At 45.7% G+C, this 7,706-nt stretch overlaps 1 pseudogene; it reads left to right on the top strand.

Moving 5' to 3' along the window:
* The first annotated feature begins 2,686 nt into the window (after positions 1-2,686).
* On the top strand, positions 2,687-5,571 carry LOC136389609 (RNA-binding protein 25-like; annotated as a pseudogene).
* The last annotated feature ends 2,135 nt before the right edge of the window (positions 5,572-7,706 follow it).

Below are 7,706 nucleotides of genomic sequence, written 5' to 3' on the forward strand. Positions count from 1 at the left end.
GGCTACCGCCCACTGTCTAAGAAGCCTAATTTCAGTGGCTCCCGGACTCCAACTATGACACTGGGGGGCAGGGATGGCACAGAGTATGGCCATCAGCAGCATGTCCCAGCACCCAGGGATCATGTGAGTAGGGGACAGTGCGGGTAAATGCGGAGTGCCACCAGAATGCTGGAAATTTCTTCCTGGCAGTGCCAGTCAAGTTTTGTGATACTATTCTAAGTTTTCAAAAAACGTGCTTGAAGAAAGGCCACTTTTTCCAGTTTGTGTAACAGTGCCCTGTGGCCTCGGGGCAACCCCATCTAAAGACTAGATATTGGAGCCATCTGATACAGATTATAAAATAAATAAGTTTCTTATTTTAAAGAAATAGGTTGAATATTTCTGCAGAAAATAAGGAACTAGAAAAAGTGGTATGACAGATTTAAATTTTTTTTTTTTTTAGAGAGAGAGACTGGGAGAGAGATGAGAAGCATCAACTCATAGTTGTGGCACTGTAGTTGTTCATAGATTGTTTCTCATACGTGCCTTCATGGGGGCCCATACTATTTTATTTATTTACTTATTTATTTTGTAACAGAGACAGAGAGAGGGACAGATAGGGACAGACAGGAAGGGAGAGAGATGAGAAGCGTCAATTCTTTGTTGCGGCACCTTGGTTGTTCACTGATTGCTTTCTCATATGTGCCTCGGTCGGGAGGCTACAGCAGACCAAGTGACCCCTTGCTCAAGCCAGCGACCTTGGGCTCAAGCTGGTGAGCCTTGCTCAAACCAGACGAGCCCACACACAAGCTGGCGACCTCGGGGCCTCGAACCTGGCTTCTCCGCGTCCGAGTCTGATGCTTTATCCACTGCGCCACCACCTGGTCGGGCTCATACCATATTTTAAAGTGAATTGAATCTAACTTATTAAAACCAAGTCCCCTAACTCTAAATACTAGGTGTGATTTATGCTGATGATATTTAAAACAGTTGGCAATTTCTGAACAGCCCTGGTTGGTGGTCCCTGGAAGCTCATCCTCAGAAGTGCTTAGCAGCGCAGACCCTAACATTCTAGTGGGCACACCCTGGCGGCCTGCCTGCGTCTGCGTCACGGACTGACTCCCGAAACGTGTTCCTACCAATCAGCCTTAATGTTTCCAGTTTGTTGAGTAAGATTTCTTTTTTTTAATTTTTTTATTATTTATTCATTTTAGAGAGGAAGACAGAGAGAGAGAGGAGGGAGAGAGAGAGAAGGGGGAGGAGCAGGAAGCATCAACTCCCATATGTGCCTTGACCAGGCAAGTCCAGGGTTTCGAACCGGCAGCCTCAGCATTTCCAGGTCGACGCTTTACCCACTGCGCCACCACAGGTCAGGCGAGTAAGATTTCTTGTGCAGAGGCCACCTAGAGGAGCTCCTCCTTCAGGGGTGGAATTGACGCTGCTTTGCGCGCGGCATTTGGAAGGCTCGGCTCAGATACATTTTTATTAGGCTCTGGGAACCCTAGGGGTTTCCCCTGAGTAAGCATCTTGTTAATTGCCCTTTTTTGTACACAAACAAAATCCCAAATCAGGAAAAGAAAATTAAAAACTAAAATTTTGCTACTTAAAATGCAATATTTTGTAGTTTTATGCATTCTTTTTCCTTTTTCATTAATTATTTAACACAATTTTATGACCCAATGAGGTAACTGGCCTGAATAAAAACTGAAACTGGGCCCCAGCCGGCTGGTTCAGCAGTAGAGCGTCAGCCCTGCGTGTGGAAGTCCTGGGTTCGATTCCCAGCCAGGGCACACAGGAGAGGCGCCATCTGCTTCTCCACCCCTCCCCCTTTCCTTTCTCTTTATCTCTCTGTTCCCCTCCCGCAGCCAAGGCTCAAATGGAGCAAAGTTGGCCCCGGGCGCTGAGGACGGCTCCATGGCCTTCACCTCAGGTGCTAGAATGGCTCTGGTTGTAACAGAGCAACACCCCGGATGGGCAGGGCATTGCCCTCTGGTGGGCATGCCTGGTGGATCCTGTCAGGCGCATGCAGGAGTCTGTCTGTCTGCCTCCCCACTTCTCAATCAGAAAAATACAAAAACAAACAAAAAAATCTGAAACTGGAAAAAAAAAATACATATATAGTCCAAATTATGCTGTTTTTCCCCCCAATAATAGTTCTGAGGGACAACAGGGAGAATTTGAAAGAGCATGAACTTTACTGTCATTCTGACCTGCGTCTGAATTGGGGTCCCCCAATTAACTGTAAACTAATGACGCTGTTGCAGTTTTCCTGTGTGAAATGGGACTGTCACTTCCCTTGCAGTTGTTAATACTATTCATTTTTATTCAGTGAGAGGAGGGGAGGCAGAGAGACAGACTCCCGCATGTTCAGTCAGTGGTTGAGACCCCAGTTGTCTCATAAAAGTCATACATGTTTAAATTATTTTTTAAAAAAAAAGGTGTTTGCGTTGCGGCCTGTGCGAGTAGTCGCTTCGGAACCAGTCTCCCGTGAGCGGCGCGGAGAAACCTCGAAGCGGTGGATCCCTGTGGTAACCTGGAGCGCAGAGAGCCAGGAAGACGGTTCCGTTTCCTCAGCGGCGGACTGCTGCAGTAAGAATGTCTTTCCCCCTCATTTGGATCGCCCTCCTCTGGGAATCCCAGCACCCCCTCCAGGGATCCCACCCCCCAGTTTCCTGGCTTTCCTCCACCTGTACCTCCAGGAACCCCCGTGATTCCTGTACCAATGAGCACTATGGCTCCTGCTCCAACTGTCTTAGTACCCACTGTGTCTGTGGTTGGAAAGCATTTGGGAGCAAGAGAGGATCATCCAGGCTTAAAGGTGAAGGAAAATGATGAAAATTGTGGTCCCACTACCACAGTTTTTGTGGGCAACATTTCTGAGAAGGCCTCAGACATGCTCATAAGACAGCTCCTTGCTAAGTGCGGCTTGGTTTTAAGCTGGAAGAGAGTACAAGGTGCATCTGGGAAACTTCAAGCCCCCGGATTCTGTGAGTATAAGGAGCCTGAATCCACCCTCCGTGCACTAAGGTTATTGCATGCCCTGCGGATTGGAGAGAAGAAGCTACTTGTTAAAGTTGATGCAAAGACAAATGCACAGCTGGATGAATGGAAAGCAAAGAAGAAAGCTTCTAATGGGACTGCTAGGCCAGAAACTGTCACTAATGATGACGAAGAAGCCTTAGATGAAGAAACAAAAAGAAGAGATCAGATGATCAAAGGGGCCATTGAAGTTTTAATACGGGAATACTCCAGTGAGCTCAATGCCCTTTCACAGGAATCTGACTCTCACCCCAGGAAGAAGAAGAAGGAAAAGGAGGACATTTTCCGCAGATTTCCAGTGGCCCCTCTGATCCCTTATCCACTCATCACTAAGGAAGACATAAATGCTATAGAAATGGAAGAAGACAAAAGAGACCTGATATCTCGAGAGATCAGCAAATTCAGAGACACACACACAAGAAACTGGAAGAAGAGAAAGGCAAAAAAGAAAAAGAAAGACAGGAAATTGAGAAAGAACGGAGAGAAAGAGAGAGGGAGCGTGAAAGGGAACGAGAAAGGGAAAGTGAACGTGAACAGAGAAAAAGAGAAGGAACGGGAGCGGGAACGAGAACGAGATAGGGATCGTGGGATCGTGACCGGAGAAAGGAGAGAGACCGAGACCGAGATCGAGACCGAGATCGCGGCCGCGATCGGGAAAGGAGTTCAGACCAGAATAAGGATCGGAGTCGATCAAGAGAAAAGAGCAGAGATCGTGAAAGGGAACGGGAGCGGGAAAGAGAAAGAGAGAGGGAACGAAAACGAGAAAGAGAACGTGAGCGAGAAAGAGAGAAAGACAAGAAGAGGGACCGAGAAGAGGATGAAGACGGTGCATATGAACGAAGAAAACTTGAAAGAAAACTCCGAGAGAAAGAACCTGCTCATCAAGAGCGCCTTAAGAATTGGGAGATTAGAGAACGAAAGAAAACCCGGGAGTATAAGAAAGAGGCTGAAAGAGAAGAAAGAAGAAGAGAAATGGCAAAAGAAGCTAAACGACTAAAAGAATTCTTAGAAGATTATGATGATGACAGAGATGATCCCAAATACTACAGAGGAAGTGCGCTTCAGAAAAGGTCGCGGAGTGATAGGGAGAAGGAGATGGAAGCAGATGAACGGGATAGGGAAAGAGAGGAGGAGGAGCTAGAGGAAATCAGGCAGCGACTTCTGGCGGAAGGGCATCCAGGTCCAGATGCAGAGCTACAGGGGATGGAACTAGAGGCGCAGGCAGCCACAAATAAAACAAGAACCAGAATCGGAGGAAGAGGAAGAAGAAAAGCAAGAAAAAGAAGAAAAACGAGGCCCTGGCCAGTTGGCTCAGTGGTAGAGCGTCGGCCTGGCGTGCGGGGGACCTGGGTTTGATTCCCGGCCAGGGCACACAGGAGAGGCGCCCATCTGCTTCTCCACCCCTCCCCCTCCTTCCTCTCTGTCTCTCTTCCCCTCCCGCAGCCGAGGCTCCATTGGAGCAAAGATGGCCCGGGGCGCTGGGGATGGCTCCTTGGCCTCTGCCCCAGGCGCTAGAGTGGCTCTGGTCGCGACAGAGCCATGCCCCGGAGGGGCAGAGCAACGCCCCCTGGTGGGCAGAGCGTCGCCCCCTGGTGGGCGTGCCGGGTGGATCCCGGTAGGGCGCATGCGGGAGTCTGTCTGACTGTCTCTCCCCGTTTCTAGCTTAAGAAAGCAAAAAAAAAGAAAAGAAAAAAAAAAGAAGAAAAACGAGAGGAACCCGTAGAAGAGGAGGAAGAGCCTGAGCAGAAGCCCTTGTCTCAAACCAACTCTGAGGCCTATCAGTTCCGCCCCATCTGTTTCCTCTGCCAGTGGCAACGCAAACCCCACCACTCCTGGCGGTGAGTCTCCCTGTGGTGCCATTATCCCTCACGAAAACTCGCCAATCAACAGCAACCTGAAGAGCATAGGCCCCAAATAGGACTAAGTCTTAAATTGGAGGCTTCCAATAGTCCTGGGCAACCTAATTCTGTGAAGAGAAAGAAGCTCCCTGTAGATAGTGTCTTTAACAAATTTGAGGATGAAGACAGTGATGATGTACCCCGAAAAAGGAAACTGGTTCCCTCGGATTATGGCGAAGATGATAAAAATGCTGCCAAAGGCACTGTAAACACCAAAGAAAAGCGCAAACACATTAAGAGTCTCACTGAGGAAATTCCTACAGCCAAACCTGAGCTCTTTGCCTACCCCCTGGATTGGTCTATTGTGAATTCTATATTGAACGACAAATTAGACCATGGATTAATAAGAAAATTATAGAATACATAGGTGAAGAAGAAGCCACATTAGTCAATTTTGTTTGTTCTAAGGTTATGGCTCATAGTTCACCTCAGAGCATTTTAGATGATGTTGCTATGGTACTTGATGAAGAAGCAGAAGTTTTTATTGTCAAAATGTGGAGATTATTGTTATATGAAACAGAAGCCAAGAAAATTGGTCTTGTGAAGTAAAACTCTTTACATTTAGAGTTCCATTTCAGATATCTTCTTTCCCATCCTTCAACGGACTTTGAATTTTTTTTTGTCTTCAAAGACATTTGTGAGCTCTGTAATTTTTTTTTTTAATGTAGAAAATATGAAAAAAAAAATTTGTCCTCCAATTTGTTGATGCCCCGTGTACTTCCTTGGTTGTACAGACATCTGAATCCAACCTTGGTTCTCTTTATCCTCACCAGGTACAGATTACTGGTATGTTTTATAAGCCGCATCTACTGTACACAGACTATCTTATATAATCTTGTTCTGCTGATTTGTTCCTTGTAAATATTAAAATGACTCCCCAATTCTTTTTTTTTTTTTTTTTTTTTTTTTAGAGAGGAGAGAGAGAAAGGGAGAGAGAGAGACAGAGAGAAAAGGTGGGGAGGAGCTGGAAGCATCAACTCCCATATGTGCCTTGACCAGGCAAGCCCAGGGTTTCGAACCGGCAACTTCAGCATTTCGAGGTCGACGCTTTATCCACTGCGCCACCACAGGTCAGACTCCCCAATTCTTTTGCAGAAAAAGTTAGTTGAAAAAAAATGTAAATAATAAAAAAAAAACACAAAAACTATGATCCAAAAAAAGAAAACTATGATACAAATAAGTTATAATTGGTTGTTTTAAAATCGTTCAAACTATAGGTTTCCTTCTATCCCTTTTTACCCATTGCAATTTATTTTAATTAATTAACTTATTTTGTTTTTAATTTTTGCATTTTTCTGAAGTGAGAAGTGGGGAGGCAGAGAGACAGACTCCCACATGCACCCAACCGGGATCCACCCGGCATGCCCAGTAAGGGGTGATGCTCTGCCCATCTGGGTGGGGCCTTTTCTCCATTGCTCAGCAACTGAGCTCTTCTTAGGGCCTAAGGCAGAGGCCTTGGAGCCATCCTCAGTCCGGGGAGGGGAGGGCAAATTCACTCCAATTGAGCCATGACTGCAGGAGAGTAAGAAAGAGAAAGAAAGAGTGAGAAAGGGGAGGGGTGGAGAAGCAGATGGGCACTTCACCTGTGTGCCCTGGCCGGGAATTGAACCCAGGACTTCTGCACACCAGGCTGATGCTCTACCACTGAGCCAACCAGCCAGGGCCCCACCATTCTACTTTCTATCTCTGTGAAACATGACTACTCTTAAGTCCCTCCAATAAACAGAATCATAAAGTACTTGTCATAAAATACGTGTCTTTTTGTGGCTGGCTCCTTCCTCTTAGCATGATGTCTTCAAGATTCATTCACGGAATAGCAGGTGTCAGAATTCCTTTCCTTTTTAAAGGCTGAATAACATCCCACTGCGTGTGTATTCACACTTCGTCTATCCACTCATCTGTCACTGGACACTGCTGCTGTCGTAATGTTTCTTATCAAAGTTAACCTCAAATTACAAGGCAAATAAATAAAAATAAAATAAAATGACAAGACAAGAGAGTGCTTATATGTGAAACGTATATTGCAGCCAAATCACTAGAGTTGTCTAAATCGCAAGCAATGTCAAGCTGTTATGCACACTCCCTGTGCTATCCAAACTTAAAACAGCCTGACCTGTGGTGGCACAGTGGATAAAGCGTCAGCCTTTGGAACGCTGAGGTCCCCGGTTTGAAACCCCGGGCTTGCCTGGTCAAGGCTCATATGGGAGTTGATGCTTCCTGCTCCTCTCTCTCTCTCTCTCTCTCTCTCTCTCTCTCTCTGTCTCCCGCTCCCTCTCCCCTCTATCTCTAAAAACAATGAATAAAAATTAAAAATAGTTTTAAAAAGTATTTTTAAAAAACCTTAAATCAGAAAGATCTCCATTCCCACACAAATTTGCAGCAGATAGATTTTTCGGAGCTCAAACGACAGTCCCAGCAGTGTATTTTGGACCTCGCTGCAAGTGCAAAAAACAATTTCTGTATTTAATTTAAGTTTGCAATTGAGGAGTTTCCACCTCGTCGTCAATTGGAGGTGATTAATCTACAATGTAATGACATGATAAGAGGCAAGTATCGAGAGAATATAACGGAATTCTATAAACGCCTGTCAAGTGATGGATGTGCTCAATTGCAGTCACGTGCTCCTGGATGGATATCAGTATCTGGCAGTGTTATCTGTGTGAAGACATTTTCAAAGATGAAATATGTAGACTCTCACTTATGGATCAGCGTTAACAGATAAACATCTGCAATTAATTTGAGGACAGAGAACGCTAACTTTGCATCCCAATTAAGCGACAGACTTGTAGT

This window comes from Saccopteryx leptura, chromosome 1 (assembly GCF_036850995.1).
Source record: "Saccopteryx leptura isolate mSacLep1 chromosome 1, mSacLep1_pri_phased_curated, whole genome shotgun sequence".
NCBI classification, from domain to species: domain Eukaryota; kingdom Metazoa; phylum Chordata; class Mammalia; order Chiroptera; family Emballonuridae; genus Saccopteryx; species Saccopteryx leptura.